At 40.3% G+C, this 21,754-nt stretch overlaps 1 long non-coding RNA gene across 1 annotated transcript; it reads right to left on the bottom strand.

The window, feature by feature from the left end:
- Positions 1–1,790: 1,790 nt before the first annotated feature.
- Positions 1,791–12,899, bottom strand: LOC128854077 (uncharacterized). Its single transcript, XR_008452977.1, has 3 exons — positions 12,649–12,899; positions 7,542–7,697; positions 1,791–7,194 (listed from the first exon to the last, which is right to left on the bottom strand). It is a non-coding gene; the product is annotated as an uncharacterized LOC128854077 (long non-coding RNA).
- Positions 12,900–21,754: the final 8,855 nt, after the last annotated feature.

Raw genomic sequence — 21,754 nt, 5'->3', positions numbered from 1 at the left:
TACTGCGGCACAAGTGAGTCCAAGCACAGAGCAGTTTCTGCTGGATGAATGAAAGAGTTTGGAGACCTTTTTGCAAGCAATGCTACAGGGAAATACCAAGTTTTACAGTCTCCACTTTTTTTTTTTTTTCTTGCCAGTGAATCAGGACATTATTGTTTAATTCCTCGTAGTTCTTTTAAACATACTATAATATCATGCCCTGATGAGGAATGCAAAGATCTAGGAGTAATCCTCTGGTATATTTACCCCTGCAAAATCTGTACATTAGCATCCACTGTTTTATGGATGCAAGGAGAGATGATCTTCTCTGTTCTGAGATATTTAACATTACAAAAGACACAAGCAATTAGACTGCCTTCTTCTCAGGACTGATAGAATGGTCAAGGAAGAGTAATTATTGTGGCACCTCACATGAAGCCAGTAGGCAGTTTGTTTCCTTGCCTAAGTGTTGTTCATCCAACTTTTCCTTTCTGCTTCCTAATAAATGAGTGTAAAGTATATATGTGTTTTCTATGTGTGCATATATGGACTTAAAAGGCAGAAAATATTGCTAGAAAAAATCCATTACTGTTTTTAATTAACAAAATTGTTATTTTTTTAATAGAAGTTTTCTACAGTGTTGTAGAGCAGATTTCAGTAAATAAGTACTTTTAGGGGAGATGGACCTTCTGGACTGAAATTCAATATGGTATTTTTTACACGATTGAAAATACTTGATCTTTGTCCTAACTTAATAAGAGTGACCTCCTATATAAAGCTCTTCAAGACAGATTTATGAAGAGTGCCACATAAGAAACTGATAATGAGTTTTATTTATTAACTTTCTTTACGTATTTCTGGCAGTTACATCTCTTTGATTGCCTTTAGACTGAATAACTAGACCTCTTAATACATTGCTGTAGGACTTTTTTCCTAAACATCTCTTACTTTTGTTGATGTCTTCTTGATTTTTGTCATTTTACTCTTTTCTTCCCTTTTTTTTTATTGTAAAGCATGCAGCAATCTGAGAGTTAGAAAGGTCTTTAGTAGAATAAGGTAATTATCTTGCCCAGAAGGAGATCAACTGAAAGTTGAAACTTTCCTCTGACGAAAATAGGAGGAAAATAAAATGTGAAGGTCACAAAAACATTCACAAATTCATTCAATCTGAAACTGCGGACATGAAACTTACCAAACTTTTAACTAATTCTTGTTGACTGATGATTTACTTCTCTATAATTTCAGCTGGTCTTCTAACCGATTAAAATAGGAGACCCTGTTAGCAAACGCTAATGCTCTAAGCATCATGAGCCACATCTAAGAAAGGATGGAGAGGGCAATGTACCTCTATGAGAAAGCCCCTATGCTGAGTATGGTGCCCTCCCAGCACAGCCAACAACTTTTCCTGGGAAGATTTGTTTGGTTCTTTCTCCCTTCTCTAACTGTTGATGGCAGAAGCAGGTGGCCATGGAATCACATGACACCCTGGGGAGCCCAGAGCCCTGGCACCGTGTCTAGCAGGAAAGGCACTTATTGTGGGTGGCAGAGGGGATGCATCTCTGCATGGTTTTCATGGTTTTGCTCTTGGTCACATCTGGAAAATTTCCTAAGTGGGGAAAGGACTTCTGAAATGATTCAATGACACGGCACCCCTTCCCCTCCCCAAAACACAATTCCTAAGCTGTGATGACACTCAGTTGCTCTATGTTGTTCAAGGACGAAAAAAGGAGAGGAAAAGGGGAGGAATTTAATGAAATTCATATTTCATTAAATATGAATTTAATGAAAAAATTCAAACCAGCAAGAATTCTTTTCAAACTCTGAAATGGAAAATCTTTCTAAACATTCCATGGATCTATGTCTCTGTTTAGTTAATTACTTGTTTAGAAAATAAATCTGTGAATTCAGCAACTGGGAATACCTGTACAAAAATATGACCATATCGGCTTTTGTATTGCACACCAGTCAGTCAACAGGTATAGCATAACCACCTCAATCACTTTTCCCTGATGTCTCCCCAGGAAAAAAAGCCAAAGGAAAGGAGATGCAGACCTACTCCTCAGTTGATCTAGACTATTTTTTCAGGGCCATACATGATGGACCAGTGCCAGTATCCCAGTCTTGACATGGATGTGTTCTCAACACATGCTTGTCTCCTCCAACCTAACACAATCAAAAAATTTTCAAGGACCAATTGGTTTCAAAACTTTGGATATTAACTTTTTGCCACCTTAAATGTGTATGAAATATTAATTTCAATGTTCTTTTTGTCCCTGCATAAAGGCCACACCCTGTGGACAAGCACTGCACAAGCTGCATAACACACTGACCAGCTCCGTGCTGAGAGCTGATACAGCTGTGCTTTTAAAGAACCAGTTACCGCTCTTGCTTTGAGCAGTGATGGGCCCATGCTTAATTTCAGGCTGGTTCAGGACACTTGGCTGCTGAGCTGCAGTGAGAATACTGCGCAAAGACAACCATTTTCCATTGAAATAGGTCAGCTCTCCAGCAACATCAGCAGTCTGCTTAATTCCCAGACATTGAGCTAATTAGATTGTCCTGATACAAGATACAATGATCTTTTGTATTCTTAGAAATAATTGTGGAAGTACAACTTTCTTGTAGATTTAGCAATACTTTCCACTCTGTCTTACCACTGAAAGAATTAAATTCTATTTCAGAAGATAACCTTGAGAGAATGAGGAAGGTATATGCTTTGCCTCTATCTTAATAAAAGTCTGATATGAAGTATTAATTAAGAGAGAGAAAATAACCAGGAATGAGCATAGGAGTAAAGTAAAATCGACCTTGTATAAGTGAAGTAAGAATCACAAATATAATTCAAAAGGTCCCCCTGCAGAGCCAGAGCAGATTTTCTCATTGAAGTCCGAGATAAGACCTGCCATTACTATTTTCCATTTTCCAGCTGTGATGGCAGTTCTTATCCACACTTTTCCCTTCTTCTGTCTTGGCTTACAAGGATAAGAGAATTTTGTTTGTCTCTTCTTTGGACTTTGTACATTTTTTTTCCTTGTGTTCCTTGCCATTCTCACTAGTCCATCTCATGTCAATTCAGTTACACTACAGTGTGAAGGAGAAACTGCTACATCTGTTGTGTTATCCTTCTCTGCTCTGCTAAGGACACAAATATTTTCTGTAAACTGTCATGCCAAAGCAATGTGATGACTTTGGAGTGCATTTGTTTCTTTATTCATGCATGGATTAAACCTCTCCCACCCCAATAAGTCTGACTGTACAAATCTCTGAAAAAAAGGTTTTAGTAGGTATATTATATTCAAGGGATTTCAGAGCTCAGAAAGTGAAATCCAGCTATCTTGTTTATTCATAGATGCATCGTACCCTTGAGCTTCTCAGGTTTTGGTAGTAGGGCTTTTTGAAGGAGTTGTAGCAAACAATTTTGTCTCATTTCATAAACCAGGTGTGACATTGAAAATGCACTACTTTTCATAGAGATGGTCTCGAAGGTATACATATATAATTGTTAGTCAACCATTAGTTCTCTTTCCAAAGCTTTAGATTCAGACTTATAAAATCTCATGTTGTTAGGATGCATTTGTACTTTAATTTCAGTCTAACACCACTGTAGTCACATCTTTGTCTGTACAGCACTGAAGATAATGAGAAACTATTATTTGGATTCCTACATGCTGCTACAATAATGCAAATATATTGTTGGGATTCCTAGATGCTGCTGCAGTAGAAATAAATGCTAAAAAAAAGTTCTAAATTTATCTTTTGCTGACAGAGTAGTTTGAAAATGTGGTTGGCCACTAAAAGGAATGTTTCTCCCAAGCTAGATTTATCTGTTTTAAGGGAGAAGTTTTAAAAGCCAGCAAAATATTCCCAAGATAATTCACACACAGCTGACTGAATAATTCATCATGAATAATGTATTTAGATTTTGCCTCTCTCTTCATAAGGAGATTAGGATATTCTCAGATACATTCATTATTCAAACTAGTACCGGGTTTTCTCATCCCCCCGCCATGGACTTGATTCTGTCAACTTTACTCAAGTTAAGTAATATTTTCTGTGGGGAATTGTGCTCATTTTAATGGCAGTTCCTGCACAGCATAGTAAGGGAGACAGCATCTGGACACAAGTGAATAGGTTACAAGCATTTGTGAATATTCGATGGTTGTACTTTGAAGCTCCTCCTGTATAGGACTGCTACTCGAATCCTAGGAAGTACTCTTGTTAGCTCTTGAAATTAACCATCGAAACCCCAATTTATTAAACATACAATTCAAATTTTGATTGCTGCCAAGAGGCGAGCTAATATCTTGCTTTCCATCAGCAGTGGATCTTAGTTTTGAACACTTTGCTGTTTATGGAAAGCAAACACAAAAGATCAAGAACGAGGGCTAAAACAAATGTGCTTGAGTGTGGCAGTCATTCAGAATTTCTTTTGTTACCACTGTTGCATCTGGAGACTGCCCACAGGCATTTTTTCAGCATTGAGAAAATGCATTAATTACTTCTGTGCCTTCCTTTTCCCTGTGACTGCAGTTCTTCCCACCAAATATTTTTAATATAGACCTGGCTATTCACTAGACAAATGAAGCTTCCTTCTCAGCTTCCAGCAGCAGTGCCTAAAGGCAGAGTTATCAGTGTAGACTGGAGTACATCTCCACAGCAGCACTAGTGCCACCCTGTTGTGCAGAAGAAACTTCAAGCTTCAGCCTGGTGGCTCTGCAGGCTGATGTTTCCTGCTCCCTGTGCTACCAGGTCACCTCCTGTTCCTCCCACCCAGACAAGGCTGTAGGAGAAATTTAGCCCAGTTTCTGCCTTGCTACCCTTTTGGGGAACTGGACATGACTGCTTGCTGACCTACATTCTCCAGTCGCTCAGAGTAGCCTCAGGAAATTCATGTATGAGCTGGTGTGACTCGTGTAGGAAGGAACAGTGGCTTCCTGCTTCTCCACCAGCACCTGCTACCTCCTCAGGACGTCTCTGGTGAGGAATAGGAATTAGGTAGGACTGTGCTTTGCTGGCAGATAGAGGTGAATGGGGAATGAGGGATCCTTGAAAACTCCTCTCATCAACCATGTTTTGCTTGACAGTTTTTTGTTTTACAGCTAGCTGTGGTGGACTGAATTGAATATTTTGCCTTTCTGAAAGTAAACAATAACTTTTTCTAAAAATCATGCCATCTTTTCCAATGACTGGGTCAGAAAATCTCTCTTTCAACTCTCTGCCAAGATTTCTCATTCTTCCTTTTTCAAAAACAAAAGCTACCTCAGAGGGGAAGATTTGGGACTAAACATATTTAGTATTTTCACACAAAAATGTAAGATGTTTTATGTAAGAAGACGATCCAGTATTTTATACACCTACATTTTCTCCATGTGGGGAAAATGAGCTACCTGAAATACTATGCAAATGTGAAGTATAAAACCTGTGACAAAGCCTTTGGAGCAAAATGCTGTGCCTCCAACATGGGTAATGCAGGCTTCTTTATAATGGAGAAAGGGCACCTTATCAATACACCTATTTGCAACAGATATTCTTGCAGTGTCTGCACTAGAAAGTGGTTGCCTGTTTCTATTAAAAGTTCAAGCTAGCCTGCAGTTGGCAGGCTTAGAGTACTTTGAAGCCTGTCCAACACTCAATTTGATGGACAGGGTTGGAATAAGGCAGTTTAGTCTATGGCAGTAAAACAAACACAAATAGTCTCCTGGCTCTCTGATGGTGTTTACAAGAGCATTAAAATGATTTCCCACTAATGATACACAGTTGTAGGGATTGCAGCACTATGTCATGAGGGTAATGCTGCTGCCACTGTGGTGTGGATCTAGAGACATCCAAACCCAAATGCCAGCAGAGGAATTGGACAATGTACAATATCAGAAATGACAATCCAGCAAAACAGAGTCAGTGTTGCTGCTATACTATTAAAAAGAAAGAAGATAATTGCAGGAAGTGTGCCTTCACATTGGCTTTGCCTGATGCTTTGGTGATGTATTTTGTATTATTTAGCCGGTATAAATAAACCTGGTTTTAGATGCATCTGCTCTTTGCATGGTCTAAGAATATTTCTTCAAATCAGGTTCCTCAGTTCTTGTATCAATTTGTATCATCTCTTATGTATAAAAGATCTCTTAGAACACACATTTTGATTCTGGAGGATGTTACAGAGTATTTGGAGATTTACTAGTTTAGGCTTGATAATATAATTTATTTTTAAAGAAACTTTGAAGCTTGCTTTTCTGTAACCACATTTTTCATTGAATGAAAGGCAATAAAACAATGTTTGGGAAGAACTTTTACATATACACATTTTGCATAAATACTGCCTCAGAAGGAATAGAATTTTATACTTATACCCTGGGCTTTTTCTCTGCTATAATGCAAGTTCTCTTGTGACAGCAGTGCCATTTCTCCTTTCAGACACCAGCACTCATCTTGTTCAATGAGAACAACAGAAAACCCCATTTCTCTTTGTTCAGGACAGAAGTTGTGTTAACCTTGCAAATGCAGTGAGTGTCAAATCAGTAAACTGCTGACTCGCCTAGCATGTCCTTTCAGCCTATTTATGCCATAGCTGTATGTTAAAGAGCACTGTAATTCATTTACGATTTGATGCATTCTATGCAAACAAAGCAAATTCTGCAGATAACACAAACCATAATTCTAGATGTCAGTAGATTGCAGATCGTTTTCTTAGTGTTTTTAATGAAAGATGAACAATAAAGACTCTTTAATCTCATCAATAAACTTCATACTATTTATATTAATAGAATGGAGCTCTGCAAACTCATAAATGTGAGCAGATGTGATACTGGCCTTATCATGAGTGTTTTATGGGTTATAAATTACTTTAAATTATCATTAGACACAGGTTTCATTCAGCAGCACTGAAGAGCCCTCCCTGCTAGTTTCTAAAGGCATCACAAGGCTATACTGATGCTGTAAAACTGGAATTGATGTGTGACTTAGAAGTTCATAATTTGTGTTGTTTCCTGTTGTGCCTTGTGTAGAAATTAGCTGATTTTCTTATTTCCGATTTTTGGTGTGATTTTATGGGTTTACTTTCCCCTAAAGACTGAATTTTTGAGAATCTTTGCAAACATGGTTGCTATGGAGGCTGTAGAGAGGAGGTGTGGAGTCGGGGAGACATTTCAACTGCAGTTCCCAGAGCTCATTTTGTACCTCATCCACTCCCCGAAACAGCTGATTTGATCACTGATGCCCCTATGACAAATGAGAAAGGCAAGGATTAAACTATCACAGTGTTAAAAATTTTTATAAAGTTAAGGCATTACTAGGGTTTAGAAGAAGATAAAAGTCAGATTGGCTGGGAATAGGAGATTTCAGAATTTTGGATTCCCTTTGTCTTCAACTTCACTGCTTTGGGGTTTGTAATGAGGGAGCTGAATGTAACTTTAGTTTGATTCATCACAAAAGGGTAAAAATGATAACCATGGTAATTAGTCATGCAGCCATTGAAGTTACAGGAAATTTGGCAATCAAGCAAACAGGAAAAAACCTAAGGTTTTAACAAATGAATTTCTTTTTGTGCTAATGTAAAAAATACTTACAGCGATATCACCCATCAAGACACTATTTCTCCCACTGCTTTTCTCTTGGCCAGACTGCTACGTGCCAGCACTTGGTGGCTTCAACAGGTTTTTCATGCTGGTCTCATCATTATCTCTGGTGCACAAGAGGAGGCAGCCAACAGTCCGTGACAACACCTGCATTTTGAGGCCATCAGCAGAAATGAGAATTAACTCAGCAAAAACTTGGAGTTCATTATTTTGAAATCCCAATTCTGGATGCATTAATCAAATTTCCATTTCAAGAAAAAAATTGTGCTTTATTATCTAGGAGTGTAATTTGGGGGATTGTGCTTTCTCATTGCTTGTAATTGTGAGGATTAAGAATGATTCCCAGATTCCAGCTCCTCTGCCTACTTAAGTTTGTTCCCAGGATTTACATTGCACAACGATGCTGCATCTTGTATTCACCTTGCTCTCTTCCCTCCTCATACATTAACTGATCACCAGGATTAATGCATTCCTGAGAGTTAAGGAGCAGAAGCCTGTCTCCTTGACAGCTAGGGATGAACTCATAATATATACATAAAAATAAACATAAATAGTTAGACCTAGCAGCAGATTGTGATGACAGTAAAGAAGGAGGGTTGTGTTGTTTTATGGAAATGAAAACTCTATCTTGTGTCTTCACTGCCATCATTATGAGAGCACAGTTAATCTGCTCTCTGAACATGATTATCATTTCTTTAAACATAAAATATGCTGCTTTAACTCCAAGTCCCCTCCTTCAGCTTAGTGTCAATGAAAGCAATTGCAATTAAAATAAGGGGCTGCTCAGATGGCCACGGCAAGTGCAGATTCAGACAACGACAGAGCATAAGTTCAGCAGCTGGTGTGACACAGGGAGGAATATTGTTTCCAACAGCCTTTCTCCATATCAGTTGTTCTTCCCTTGGCATCTGGCTGGTTATGGCAGATATTATGCATCATAGGTGGCCATCCAAGGTGAGAAATGATTTCAAATAGGTCCTAAGGGCCCTTGTATTCTGTGGGACTTGACAGAGGTGACTGATCTGAAATTGACAGAAGCTCAGTGCAGCAGCTTAACATGGTACATGAATTATTGCAATATGGATTAAGCGCTATATACAGATACAAAATGACTGTCTGACCATAATTCTTCACTAGGAATAAAATAACTAGAATGCTGTGTGCTAAGTTTCATCTCAGTGTCTTTAATTATACACCCATATAGCACAGCAGCAAACCCAGCATAAGGGGAATACTGTCCATCTCTGGGAACTTGGTGAAGCTGATCACGGTAATGTCCAACTGTCTTCTATGCTAGATAAAATTATTTTCTGATCCCAGGTAAGCTTCTGAGAGACTTCTGGGAGCTGCTGACTTCTGTGAAGCAGAACACTTAGAAACTGTGAATGAAAGTTTTATACTTGTAGACATTGCAGCTAACCTTGCTCTTAGTTTGTAAGTGTCAGACTCAGTGCTCAACTTCCCCATGAACTCTTCATGCCTGTCTGACAGAAGGGAATGAGAGTAATGCTGGTGTAACTGGCTGCCTCCCAGTTTCTACTCCATGACAAAGGGGAATCCTGCTCACGTGGGTCTGCAGGAGCAGTTCCTGGTCCCCATGAAAACAAGCTAGTGAGAGGAACACAATGGAGAGGAAGGGACTTCACTGGAATAATTTAGCTGTCCATGCTAGACCAGCTTCTTAGCATAACGGGAAACTGGATGGCCTCTAAGGTCCGACAACTTCTGGAACAATAGGTCAAAGCCTAAGGGAGGCAAAGTGAGGAATAAAGCCTCCTTTTTTTTGACCTTACCCTCTTCGTGACCTAACCTGGGAACTACTAACAATTGGCAGCAGTTTTAATTGCAGATTTAGCTTTTTAATCTGTTTGCAAATTGCTTTATGGATCATTTCAAATGATAAGCTCTGTTATTTTACACCTGAGGTCTGGGATAGAGCTCATGGTAGAGATTGCATTGAGTAACTGAACAATCTTTTCCCTTTGCCATCTTGCGGGTTTGCTTTGTGAACTGTTCTTGGTAGGCAAATCATTCATTTCAGAGAAGATGCTGCAGGAATTTACTTTTCTCTGATGGTCCAATTCCACTGTTAGATGGCCAAATAATTTTTATGAAAGGCTTTGTTTATGTAAAGAATATATATTCAGACTACTATTACCATAGTTCAGGCCTGACATTCATCTTAAATTGTTGCTTGAAAGACCTGCTTTCACTGTAAGCAATGCAAAATATGATGGGCTGCCTGTGAATGTCTTCAGAGGATGGAGGTTAAGGCAATGTCATAGGTGTGCAAGGAGACTTACTTTCTCCTATTGTTTCAAGTGGCCAATTTTTTTTTTGTCCTGCCTTTGTTGTTGGTGTGTCATCCCCACCCCTTTCCCAAAACTGGTGAGATTGCAATAAAGAAGATTTGAGGCAGAGATATATGCATAGATTTGTCTGTGTTTCTTCTAAAGCCAGTGCAGGACCAGACCTCCTGAGGTGGGCTGTAGTAACTTTCTGTGGGGAGCAAGGAAGACTCTCCAACTACCTGGTCCTTTCTTTGCTCCAGGAATAGTGCAACTACATGCTGTCCCTTCCCTTGGGCAGATGGTGATGCGGGTGATAATCTTGCAGTGAGTCTCTCCTGCCTAGCTTGTTCACACTGTAGCTGGAAAGTATTTTCCATGTGCTTGTCCTGTGCTGCTTTCCAAAGCTATGGAAAGAAGGGCTGTATAGAGGTGAGCTGTTAAAATTTCACTTAAAAACAGCACTGTGAAGATAAACCTGGAACAGCTCTCTCTGCGTTCTGTGTACTTTGTTTAGTATTTCTTTTCACCCTGCGGCCCAGCCCATCACTCCCATGTGGTGTTACCTTCGCCACAGCATATGTTAGTGACTGGACCAGTGCCATTGGTTTCCAGTCAAGTAGCACATAGTTTTTTGCATATAGCCCTTCTGATAAAATTCTGCATAGTTTCTTTCCTGTGACTCAGTAAATTTAATCCTTCTTGTAGAAGAAAGATGAAGGGCTGCATGAGGTAAATAACTAAAATATCTAAACCTTGTGATGTTCTGCAGGTACCTTGACTAAAAATACTTCAGACTTGGTGCTTTTGTTGCATGTGAGCCAAAACGGCAGGTACAAATCTTTATCGCTAAGTAGATTTTATAAGGTGACCTGTCATCTGAATGCCAGCCACAAAAAAATTAGCATCTTAAAAAACTACCATTAGTTCTTTTCATACCCCTTTTAATCTTCATTTTACTCCTGGCCTTATACCGTGAGTTCATGCAAGGTGACAAACTAGAACTTTTAAAAACACCTTATTTCTCTGACATCTCATGAACACCTTATGTTTCATGAATTTTGCAAGAGTCATGATCAAAAAGTTTTTTAAAAATCCCCAGAGTTCATCATGTCCTTTGTATTTTTCAGAATTAAGCCATGTCATGTATTTCTGCAAATGGACAGCACTCATTGCAGTATCCCTGAAATAAGAGAAAACTTTGAGCTCTTTTTTTGCGTTATTGCAATTTTTTTAACCCTGTGAAGAATCAACAACTGGTGGTAAATCACAAGAGAGGGCAAGCAGTTTTCTGTTCTGGAAAGATAACTCTGACAACAGAATAAAAAGGTCCTGTTTTCAATACAGTAACTCCAGTGCTTGAAGAGGATGGGTTGAAGCTGCCCCCAAGCTCAGTAAAAGACACTTCACTTTCTCAGGAGTACTTACTAAGCTGTAGATTCAGCTCTCATGCTGTATGTGAGAGAAGTGAAGTAATGATGCAAAAAAGTGAGGGGAAAGGAATTAACATTACTTTACCACTGCACATGCAACACAAAGCATACATCTTTCTTGCTCATGAGAGTGTCTATAGTCCTTCTGAAACAAAGGAAAAATATAAGGATTTGGTTTGCAGGTCATTGTGCAGGGGGGCTGAAGATCTGATAGACTCTGAAAAACACTAGAGCAAGCACATAGCGCATGTATCAAGTTCCCTATTCTTCAGCTGATGGCTTTGATCTTTCATGACAGTTTTTAATGCTGATGAGGCAAAACAACATCAGAATGTGCAAAACCATAGCAACTGCCTCAGAAGGCTATATATGGAGACAAATTGTCCTCATCTCTTCTAATTTTACTGCATTTCTTCCCCCTAAGCAAATGATGTTTGTCCCTCCATGAGTGGGTTTAGTGTTGGGATAGGATTGAGTTGGAGATTCAGAAGAGACTCGATCCCAGCAATATGCAGGAGCGAGAACACACTGAAATCTGAAGCGATTTTGCTGGGATAAGGGACTGCCATCCAGTGTCTGTTGATTATTTACTGGATTAAAATGTCTGTGGGGAAGAAACTGCTAATTCCCAGACTCCCAGGTGATCCCCAGTACTGTTGGCAGAAGGGCGCATGACAACGGTGCCTCTTCCTGAGCCCCCAGTGCTGGGCCGGTGGTCTACGTGGAGGCTATCTGCCATAATCCATACTGAGACATCCACCCTTTTTGCTGCAAACGAGCTGCAAATGACAAGACTTTCCCCAAAACTGCTATGACCCACACAAAGGGGATCAGCAATGAACCGGCACTGTCAAGCCCAGCTATCTGCCAGGTTACTTTATTACAAAGCCTCCATCAAATTCCTGGAATTGATGAGTTGTTGACTCCAAAGAAAACAGTTGTGTAGCTGAAGGGAATGGAGGCAATTTCTGAGCAGTGCTGCAATTTCTCCTGCAATTTTTTTCCAGACACTGGTGTGCCCTTACGCTATGGATTGGAGACCTGCTAGTGAATTAGTCAATACAATGCCACCGCTTTCTGTCATCTGAAAGCCTTTATTACCAAACAAAGAAAATCCCTGCAGAAAGCAAGGCCACGTTATCCATTTGCCTGGGTGAAATCTGGTCACAGTTTTCCCACCTGCTTGGCAGAGTCCTGGGTAGTAAATCTGGATACAGCGGTCTTTTTCCGCTTCCCGAGCAACAGGGGCTGGCAATTCCTACCCAAATCAGAATTTCTCTTTTGGAAACGGTCCCCGTCTTAATAAATGAGCGAGGTTTACTGTGTCCAAAACTCGGAGAAATCTGCCCCAAGACATTCCCCCCCTCCCCCTCTCACCTTGTAGGAAAAGCTGCCTGGCGAATCTCTTGGTAAATTGGCTGCAAGCACCGCCACCCCCGCAGACCCTTCACCCCCGCTCCTCTCCGGGGGCTGCGGGAAGGGCTGGGATGCCGGGGAAGACACCTGGGTTTCCCTGGCAACAGGTAGGAGCCGGGGTTTCCCCGTGCGCGCCGAGCCGCGCCGCCGGCGGGACCCGGGGGCGCCGGGGCAGGGACACGCTGGGCGGCCGTACCCACACCAGCGCCGTGGGGCAGCCCCCCCCGGGCCACCTCCTGGCGGGAGGAGCCGGGGGGCCCGGCGAGGAGCGGCCCCCGCCCACAGCGGGAAGGTAAGGGGAGCCCTGCGGGTGCGGGATGCGGGGATGCAGGAGGTGGGAACGCGCGGCGGTTACCGCAGGGATTCCCCTGCCTCTGGCCCCAGGGGCCGTGGCGAGGGAGCAGCCCCTCAGCCTGGAGAGAGGTCCTGTTTGCCCAAGGGCCCTCAGGCTTCTCCCTTCCACTCCCTCTGCCTCTGCCAACCCCTCTGTGCCCATCTGCGGGCTTCTCCTCTCTCAGTCTTCGCCACCCAACTTGGCTTCGCTGTCAGCGTCCTCATGCCTGGGATGCTTTCTCTGGCGAAGGTGTGTGCCCACTGCCTCCTACCACGACCCTCCTGCCTGCTTTGCTTTTGCCTGGGCCCAATGAGGCGGTGTCTCCCCTTTTTCTCCCACCTCAGGCAGCAAAGGCTTGCTGGCTTCCCTCTTAATTTCTTTCTTCACAGAAAGAGTCATTGGGCACTGGAACAGGCTGCCCAGGGAGGTGGTCAAGTCGCCTTCCCTGGAGGTGTTTAAGGAACGGGTGGATGAAGTGCTTAGGGACATGGTTTAGGGAGTGTTAGGAATGGTTGGACTCGATGATCCAGTGGGTCCTTTCCAACCTGGTGATTCCTGTTTACGTATCATCTCACCAGCTTCACTGATGCCTTTTCTTCTCATCATCAACATGGGATGATTATCAACACTCAGCACCTTGCCTGTCCAGGTGACAGGTCCCTGTGCTCCGTCTCCGCACCTGCTAGGTGTCCCTGTCTGGTATCCCAAGCACGTAGGAATACTGCCGGTTAATCTCAGCTTCTTCTGCTGGGCACAGACGCATCAAGTTTGCTGGGCACAGGTTTGCAGTAATGAGGCTGTGTGGCTCCTGGACCAGAGCTGGCTCCTGTGTGGGCGGTGAGCTCATGTCTGTCTGCACGTGCCCCCGTAGACAGACATGCCTGCAGTCCAAAGCTCTGTTGCCTTGGCGGGTTGCGAGTCCCCTACCAGAGGGGATGCCTCAGTCACCTCTCGGGATGCATGAGTGGAAACGACCTCTCAGTGCCAGGCATCACCTCCAATATTCAGTGCAGAGTGAGGTCAGACAGGGATGGGCAGGATTGCAAGGCTTGCCATGTTGTGGCCAAGTAACTCCTTTCCTACCGCTCTAATTTTCTTCTTTCCCTGAATCTCAAACCTAACGCACAGGGAAGGGCAAAAAAGAACAATGGATGTCCAGGTACATATTCTTAAAAAAACCCCACCCTTTACAAAAACTAAAAACATAAAAAAATCTTTAAGAAAAACTTTAAAAAGATGATCCTAGCTCAAAGTTTACCTACTTGTTTTGTAACAGTAATGCTTCAGTGCTTGCTGCGGAAGTTAAATGTCAAATAGTCCTTCCATAAAACTGACCAAGAAAAAGCAGCCGATGGGTGACCTCAGAGATTAATACAACAATAACAAATAGGCCAAATCATCACAGACAAAGATACGAATTTACCTTGAATGTTAATTAAGCCTTTATCCACAATTTTTATTTTTTTTTTTTGTGTGCACCAAGATCTCTGGACTCTGCTGTGTCCTTGTGTTTCCTTTGTGTTGTGTTTGCAGAAAAAGAAAAGGAGCAGAAAGCTCCCTTTATTTTATTAAAAACAGAAGCCGTTTATAATTCTGTGGTCAGTGTGATATTTCCTGATAATATAAAAACTCAACTCAAAAAGGAAATAATGTGTTACCTTGCATTGTTCTCCCAAATAACTTAGAGGGAGGTAACTTGACAAAAACATTTGTTTCACGCCCTCTGGTTAGTTAACTGTAGTTGTTATATTTCCAGAAATAGTCTCTGAACGTGCCTGAAATCTGCTATATGGAGGTCAGTTCTGTGTCACACATAGCCTGTTCTGCCACAGCATTCTACCTTAAAATTATCACATCCTTCTCCTCTAACTGCATGCTTGTAATCAGAGAGAGAAAAGCTTGTAAGCAGAAAGTAGCCGACAATAGTTGTTTGATGCCAGACAAATAAAAAATGTTTGGAGGTTTGAAATAAAGGAAATTATCACTTTTTATGGCTTCTGGCAAAACTCCATGACTAACTCCCTTAAGAAGTGTATCCACTAAATAATGAATAATGAACCAATAGCTCTTTAAACTCTCCACAGAATCACTTCTTTGTGTTATTTTTCAATTACTTACAAAGTTTTGGCTTTCCTAGCATTATTGATATTCAATCATCTCACTGACTGCGAGGATATCTTTGTGAACAGAGTGGCCAGGAAATGTGAAAAGCCTGGGAGGAAAGTGCTATGGTGGGAGCTGGGAGATCCAGGCCATTCCAGAAGGAGTGGAATGATATTCCTTGTACTTAGCCTCAGGCATAGATGTGGCTTACTTCTTACCTCAGTCAAAAAAAAGGAACTTTAGAGGCTTAAACACACACTTGGGCAGCTGCTAATGAGACTGTTCTGCCTCTTCATGCATTTCAAAATCTACATGCCACATTTCAGTCTTGGGCCTTCTGTGTGCTTGTGTCTAATTAGGCTGGAGGGCCTCCAGTTCGAGATTACCTATGCTGCTTGGGGCGCAATTTCTTTATACGACTTTGGCAATAAAGCAGATTACTGTGCGTTTATGTGCAAGCAAATTAGGGACAGATGTAAGCATTCTTGTAAGCCTTATTCCTGCTTTCTTAGCACTGATTGAATTCTACCATCATCTGGTTCTTTCTACATGAAATTGCAAGTGTGCCAATTATAGCAGATTAGTAACTAGGGGTACTCTGTAAAACATGAAGCTTTTACATACTTCATCTTCCCTTGGGTTTATGGTTTTGTTTTGTTTCGTTTGTTTGTTTTTGTTTTTTTTTTCCCAAAGAAGAAACAATACTACTTCAAGAAAAGCTCCCCAGTTCCAGGTTCAAATAAAGAAAAAGACGAAAGGACTCTGAGCTGAGTTATACATAGCACAGCAACAAATGTTTTCAGTTTGTTTATGTTTTTGTAACAGCTTAGAGTAGAATGAAGAAAACACAATACATAGCACATGAATTGGCTTTTAGCACTATGAAGTAATATTCCATTGGTTAGGACTCCTATTTACTTCTACTTTTTAAAAAATATCACTGTGCCTCATTGGAGAAAGACAGAGAGACTGCCATGGCTTTTTTTTCCAAGTATCACTGAATAAACCACATCTTAATTCTTCTTAATTCTTCAGATTGTTTTCCACTTTATGAGTGCTGGGTGCGCTCTTAGGATGTTGTCCCTAGTTTTGTCAAGACAAAGCTTGAATAGACATCCCTGTTCCAGTGAACTATATGACAAAATTTACTGAATAATAGTTCAATCTTAGATGTCAGGAGAACTGGATACATAATCAAAGGCAGATGCAACCTTAAATGAACCTTAAAAATATTTAGAAATATCTGCTAAAATGTGATTCGTGAAATGCTCAGTGCCAGGGATGAAACCCAAATATTAAAGTATTCTTTAAATGAATAAACCAGTTTTTCAGAATAACAGCGAACATCTACAAATCTTCCAGTGCTTGGCATCCTGCAGTCTTACGTAGCTGAATATAGATGTTAACTTCAGGCACTGGTAGGTGAATATTTTAGATTAATAACTACAAAGACAATACTCTCCAGAAAACATCAGATTTTTCATACTTATCATTTCGGAATATTAGACTTGCAGCTCAGAAATGCTGTGTTTGAAAACAAGATTCCTCATGGCCTCATCAGGAAGACCTAAGAATAACTGTGTCCTGGCATCCAAATTCCTGTTTAAATATAAATCTTAGTTATCCTTACCTCAGGTCCCCCTGTGGCAGCTCTACAGAAATGTTCTGATGCCAAGATGGTAAGAAACAGCTCGCCATGAGAAGTGTGTGTCTTCTGCCTGTCAGGCTTTCCGATTTTTGCTTGTGATCGTACAGTTGATTGATAGAGTCAATTTTATTTCTTTGAAGAAAAAAGATAACAGATGAAATACTGATATCCAGTTCTTAGATTTGAATCATATGACATTAATTAAGCATTTCCACATTTTAGAATGCTCTAAAAAAATCATCACCTTGTGTTTACAGGATTATAGCCACAGTAAACACATTATTCCTAACATTTCATTTATTAAGAAAATGAAAAAAGGCTGCCTGAATGTCTAAAAGTGACAAATGTGTGCATCCAACAGAAATACCTTATAGCTAACCTTTTATAAGCAACTTTTATATTAAAGGAGTTTCCTTTCTTTATGAAGTACTGAGACAGTTGGTACAGGCAATCACCTGTGAAATTTCTCTGCTTGCATCTCTGCAATCAGGAGGAGTAAGCAGCTTTTTTGGTGGCAAAAGCAGACGGAGAGTATTGCTCCTAAGTGCTCAGAAACAGCACATCTGTCCTGTTGAAGGTCCCGTGCCCTGTTCCCCGTTTTCTCAAAGCATGGTGAAGGATAGCCTTTGCAATGTGTGCCTGATTTTTGTGGTATGAGCCTCTATCTGTTTAGGAATACAATAGCACACTTTGATGTATCCCATGGTCATTCATTTTCATAGAAAGTAAAGTGACTGCTCAATGATAGAATGTGCTTTCAGAAGAAGCTGAGCTGCTTTTCACGGGAAAGCTAACACTTTCAAACTCCTTTTCCAACCCATAAAGTTCCAGAAAGCAATGTAAGTCTGCAAGTATTAACCTTGAAAAACAAAGTGTTTGTTGCTTGGCCCCGAAGGAGGAAATGCAGGTGTTCTTGTGTCACAGAACAAATTTAGGAGAACATGGAAATTACAAACCTGTGTCCATCTAGCCTTTGCCAAACTAGTATTGCAGTGACGTGTTTCAGAAATATTCTTAGGTAAATCAGATATGCGTTTCCTGGTGTTTCAAATGTAAAGGAGAGGATAAATGCCTTAATAAGCTAGGAAGGCTGTAGTCTCATTTATCAAAAAGATAAGAGGAACCTAGATGACAGAATTATCAATATTTTACAGAGGAAAAATCTTATGGGTGGATGGAGCAGTGTACTGCATGAGTTAGAGGCTTTGTCTTTTGGTTTCAGAACAATAATCTGAACTGCGGAAGAGCATTTGCAGGAGAAATTTTCTTAGAGACCCAGACTGGACTGTATCTGATGTCACAAATGAAACACAACAGTCATTTTTGTTCTTTTTTTTCCTGTTTTTTATAAAATTGGAGTAGGGCTCTCTGGCTTGGATAGTTGTACTTTTTTTCAGCACTTTCTGAAGTCATTGTAGCTGCAGCTTGGCTGTCATGTTTTTCCTTTAATTGGAAGCTGGCCAAAGGGGTGGTTGGCAAGCCTGTTTTTTTGGAAGTCGGGACATTATCTTGCTGCTTTGGGGCCTTTGCAGTATTAATAAACCACGAATAAACTTCCTGGCATTTCTTTAATGACATTATGGTTAAAGAAAAATCAGTTTAAGCCTTCAGAAAAAAGCTGTTGCAGAAGAACAGAAAACACAGTCCACTCACATCTAGCAAATGACTTTCTTCTTTGCAAAAGCAGAAAGGCTTTTTGGATCTTTGCATGGCAGAAAGAATAGTCCTGGCACACAGTATAAATAATAAACTACCACTAATGAATATATCCCTTCCACTCTAAAATCTTATGCATATGGATTAAGAATCTCTTCTCCTCACTTGATCTGCGTATGATATTCATTGAATTTAGTGTCCTGATCTTGAATTTATGTTTAGGGATCTTGCAAATGCTGCCCAAGTTGCTATCTAGATGTATCTCATCTGGCCAGAGCCAAGGAAGTATGCCTAGATTTAGAAGGAATCTACTCATCTTCCTTCTGGGGGAAGAGGGGAAGAGGCATGCAGGCAGAATTGTTTTGCTCTGTATGTGGAGGACCATTGAAAACCGTGTTCTGTAGAAACTGGCTTTTTAGGGATGCTGGAGGTTGAGCCAGAAGTCCATCTCAGCTCTCATGGAGCTGAGTAGAGTGACTAGCTAGAAGCCCCAATCTGTGCCATAAGCCTTTGGTCAGCAGCATCTTGCAGGTGAATTTTTCAATAGCAGAGAAGGGAATGCATGTAAGGGTTTTCCTTGATGGTGTAATTCTGTATTGAGTGTGATGGTAGCTGTAGTCAGCAATACCACTTCTTTTTGTCTCCTATGGTGTATCTCTGTGTGACATGCAAATCACTAATGAGTAGCTAATTAGGCATAAGTTATCATGATTTTATTCTGATTTCCTGTAATAAATATATTCAGATTCCTAGTCTCACAGATTTATGAAAATCACTAATTTAGTAGTGCTGAAAGCAAGTTTTAAGACAAAAAAAAGAAAGGTAAAATATTTTCTTTCTGTCTTAAGAGTCTTAAACTCGATGACCAAAGAGACAAAGAAAGCCCAACAAAGCAAAATTATTAAGATGAAGGTCCCCAAGTGAGAATGTAGGGGGTGTGAAGATTTTATAAAATAAAAGTTAAAAAAGTTGATAAAAGCACACAAAAATCTCGATGACAAATAGAATTATGAATGAAATAGCTTTTTATTTTTTTGTAATTTTGTTTTTATTTTGAAGAAGCCTAGTAAGTACCGAAGTGGTCTAAACAAAGGAATAGGCCGTTGCTAGGTGAAGAATGTCCATTAGAATTAGAACAAAGTATTTACTGAATTACTTCTCTTCTTCATGTGTTAGTGAAGGTCAGGCTGCTGCATCTCTGCTAGTGGTGATCATGAGGTATGTAACACCCTCCTCCACCTTTGCTGGGCTGTTGTGGTACTGTGTGAATAGTGTTGTGCTACTGTGTGAACTGTTACTATTAGGCTTATTTAATCATCTGGACCTGACAACTAATATGCAGAGGTTTTTAAGGAACTGACTGGGGAGTTCTGTGAATTATGAAGTTAGAATTTTTCAATATGCTTTGGAGCACAGAGAACCTACAAAGAACTTGGGAATTTGTCACCAATCCTTTAAAAAGGAATCTTTCGCGTATTCGCAAGCTTATCAATTTGGCTCAGGACATGGAAAAAGTAAAAGAAATTATTCTACTGGACAACATTTAAACCTCCTATCTTTCTTTCAGATTAGTCACCCATGATTTTTGGAAAATAGGTTTTATCAGCCTGACTCTCTATCCTTTTCTTTATTCTCTTATTTGAGAGATAACAAACACAGTTTGATCAATGCCATCATGTTGAAGTAATATATAATACACTTCTGAGAGGCATGATTTTTTAATGAAGTAACTAGACTGAAATGAAATCAATGTGATTCTTCTTGAATGGACTAAAAGCTGGCAGATAGGCTATGAAACATGACTGTAGATGGGGAATCCTCACTGAGTATGTGCTTTTCTGTTGGATACTGTAAGAACTGGTTATTATCAGCAACTATTTAACATTTTATTGATGACCTAGATGGTAACAATATCAGTTTTCCACAGGACTAAGAGAAATTTAAGAAAGAGGATAGCTATCTGATGCAAAGAGGTCTGTCAGTGTTAGTAAAGTGGGTGCGAGCTAGTGTGGCTTTTGGACACAGGCTTGACTGTACTGAGTAAGGGTAGAGAAAAATTTTACGTACACAAATCATATTTCCACAAATAAACATGATTTTAGCAAGAAGAAGGGGAGTTCAATAGTGTGACAATAAAAGACTATGAAATATAAGTCCAAGTTCACCGTCTACCAGATTTACTAAAGGGGAGGGTCTTGGTATCATCATTCAATGACTAATTCTTGTTCATCGTATGGGCAAAGGTATTCTTTGGTGTAGCCAGCAAAGGCATGACAAAATGTGGTGTCTGGAAAGTGAAACAAAGCAAGATTTGCCTTTCTAACAGTTGGGTAAAATGAACTTTGGAATATTAATACCAGTACCAACTTTACTGAGAAAGAAATAGTAGTTAAAAAAGGCTGTGATACTGGCAGGTATTGTGTTTTTCACATCTGAACTGTAAGGTGGCACCTGTCACATAAGAAATATTATCTAAATTCAATCTTTTTGTGCATTTCCAAGAGAAGCATGGGTCTCTCTCTCCAAGGGCTTAACTGTTTAGAGAACTTTGAAGCTGTATTCAGACCTCTGAAAATGGATAAAACTTAATTTAGTCTCTTGCTCTGCTCAGAATTCATATGAAAGAATTTGCTTTATGTTAAAGCTTTTATTCTCAGGAATGGAAGCAGATAAAGTCCATGTACATTTTAGAATCTGACAGATGTTTGTATGCCACACTCCTCTCTCCTGTTGCACGCTTACCCTGTTGTTTAAGACTTCCTAAATTACCAGGACGAAGTGAATGGGAACTTGACTTACATATTCCTTCTGTTCTCTGATGCAGCTGGTTTTGGCCTATAACCAGAGCATCTGAACATAGGACTCAACTCAGGCAAATTTTCTGAATTGGCCAAATGCAGTAAGGGGCTGAGATGAGATTTTTACTTTGAACTGGATGAAATTCTGGAATGCTCTTGACAGAGTTTTCACCAAAACCATGATAGAAAGTTTGTTTGTAACTGTGTTTGTATTATTATTCTCCCTCGAGGGAATTTTGTGGCTTTTTGCAGGACAGTGATTGCTGTAGATGATCCTGAAATTTCTTAATGTTTAAGTAGCGTGTGACAGAAAGCAAAAGCAACTTCAGTATTAACAACTTAGAAATCTTGGTTAGCCTGAGGGATCTCAGATGTACAGAGATAGGTTCTGCTCTGCTCCATCCTCTCAAGAATCAGTAGAATTTAGGAATCTGGTATTTAGAAAGACTGCTGTGTTTAAGTACAGGCCTGATTATTTGTCTGTTTTCTGCTTATGCTGTTCAGTACTGACAGGGCTCTGGAAATAAT

Source organism: Cuculus canorus, chromosome 1 (assembly GCF_017976375.1).
Source record: "Cuculus canorus isolate bCucCan1 chromosome 1, bCucCan1.pri, whole genome shotgun sequence".
In the NCBI taxonomy this organism is placed as follows: Eukaryota; Metazoa; Chordata; class Aves; order Cuculiformes; family Cuculidae; genus Cuculus; species Cuculus canorus.
The sequence above is the reverse complement of the archived record's forward strand: the minus strand, read 5'-3'. Positions and strand labels throughout refer to the sequence as shown.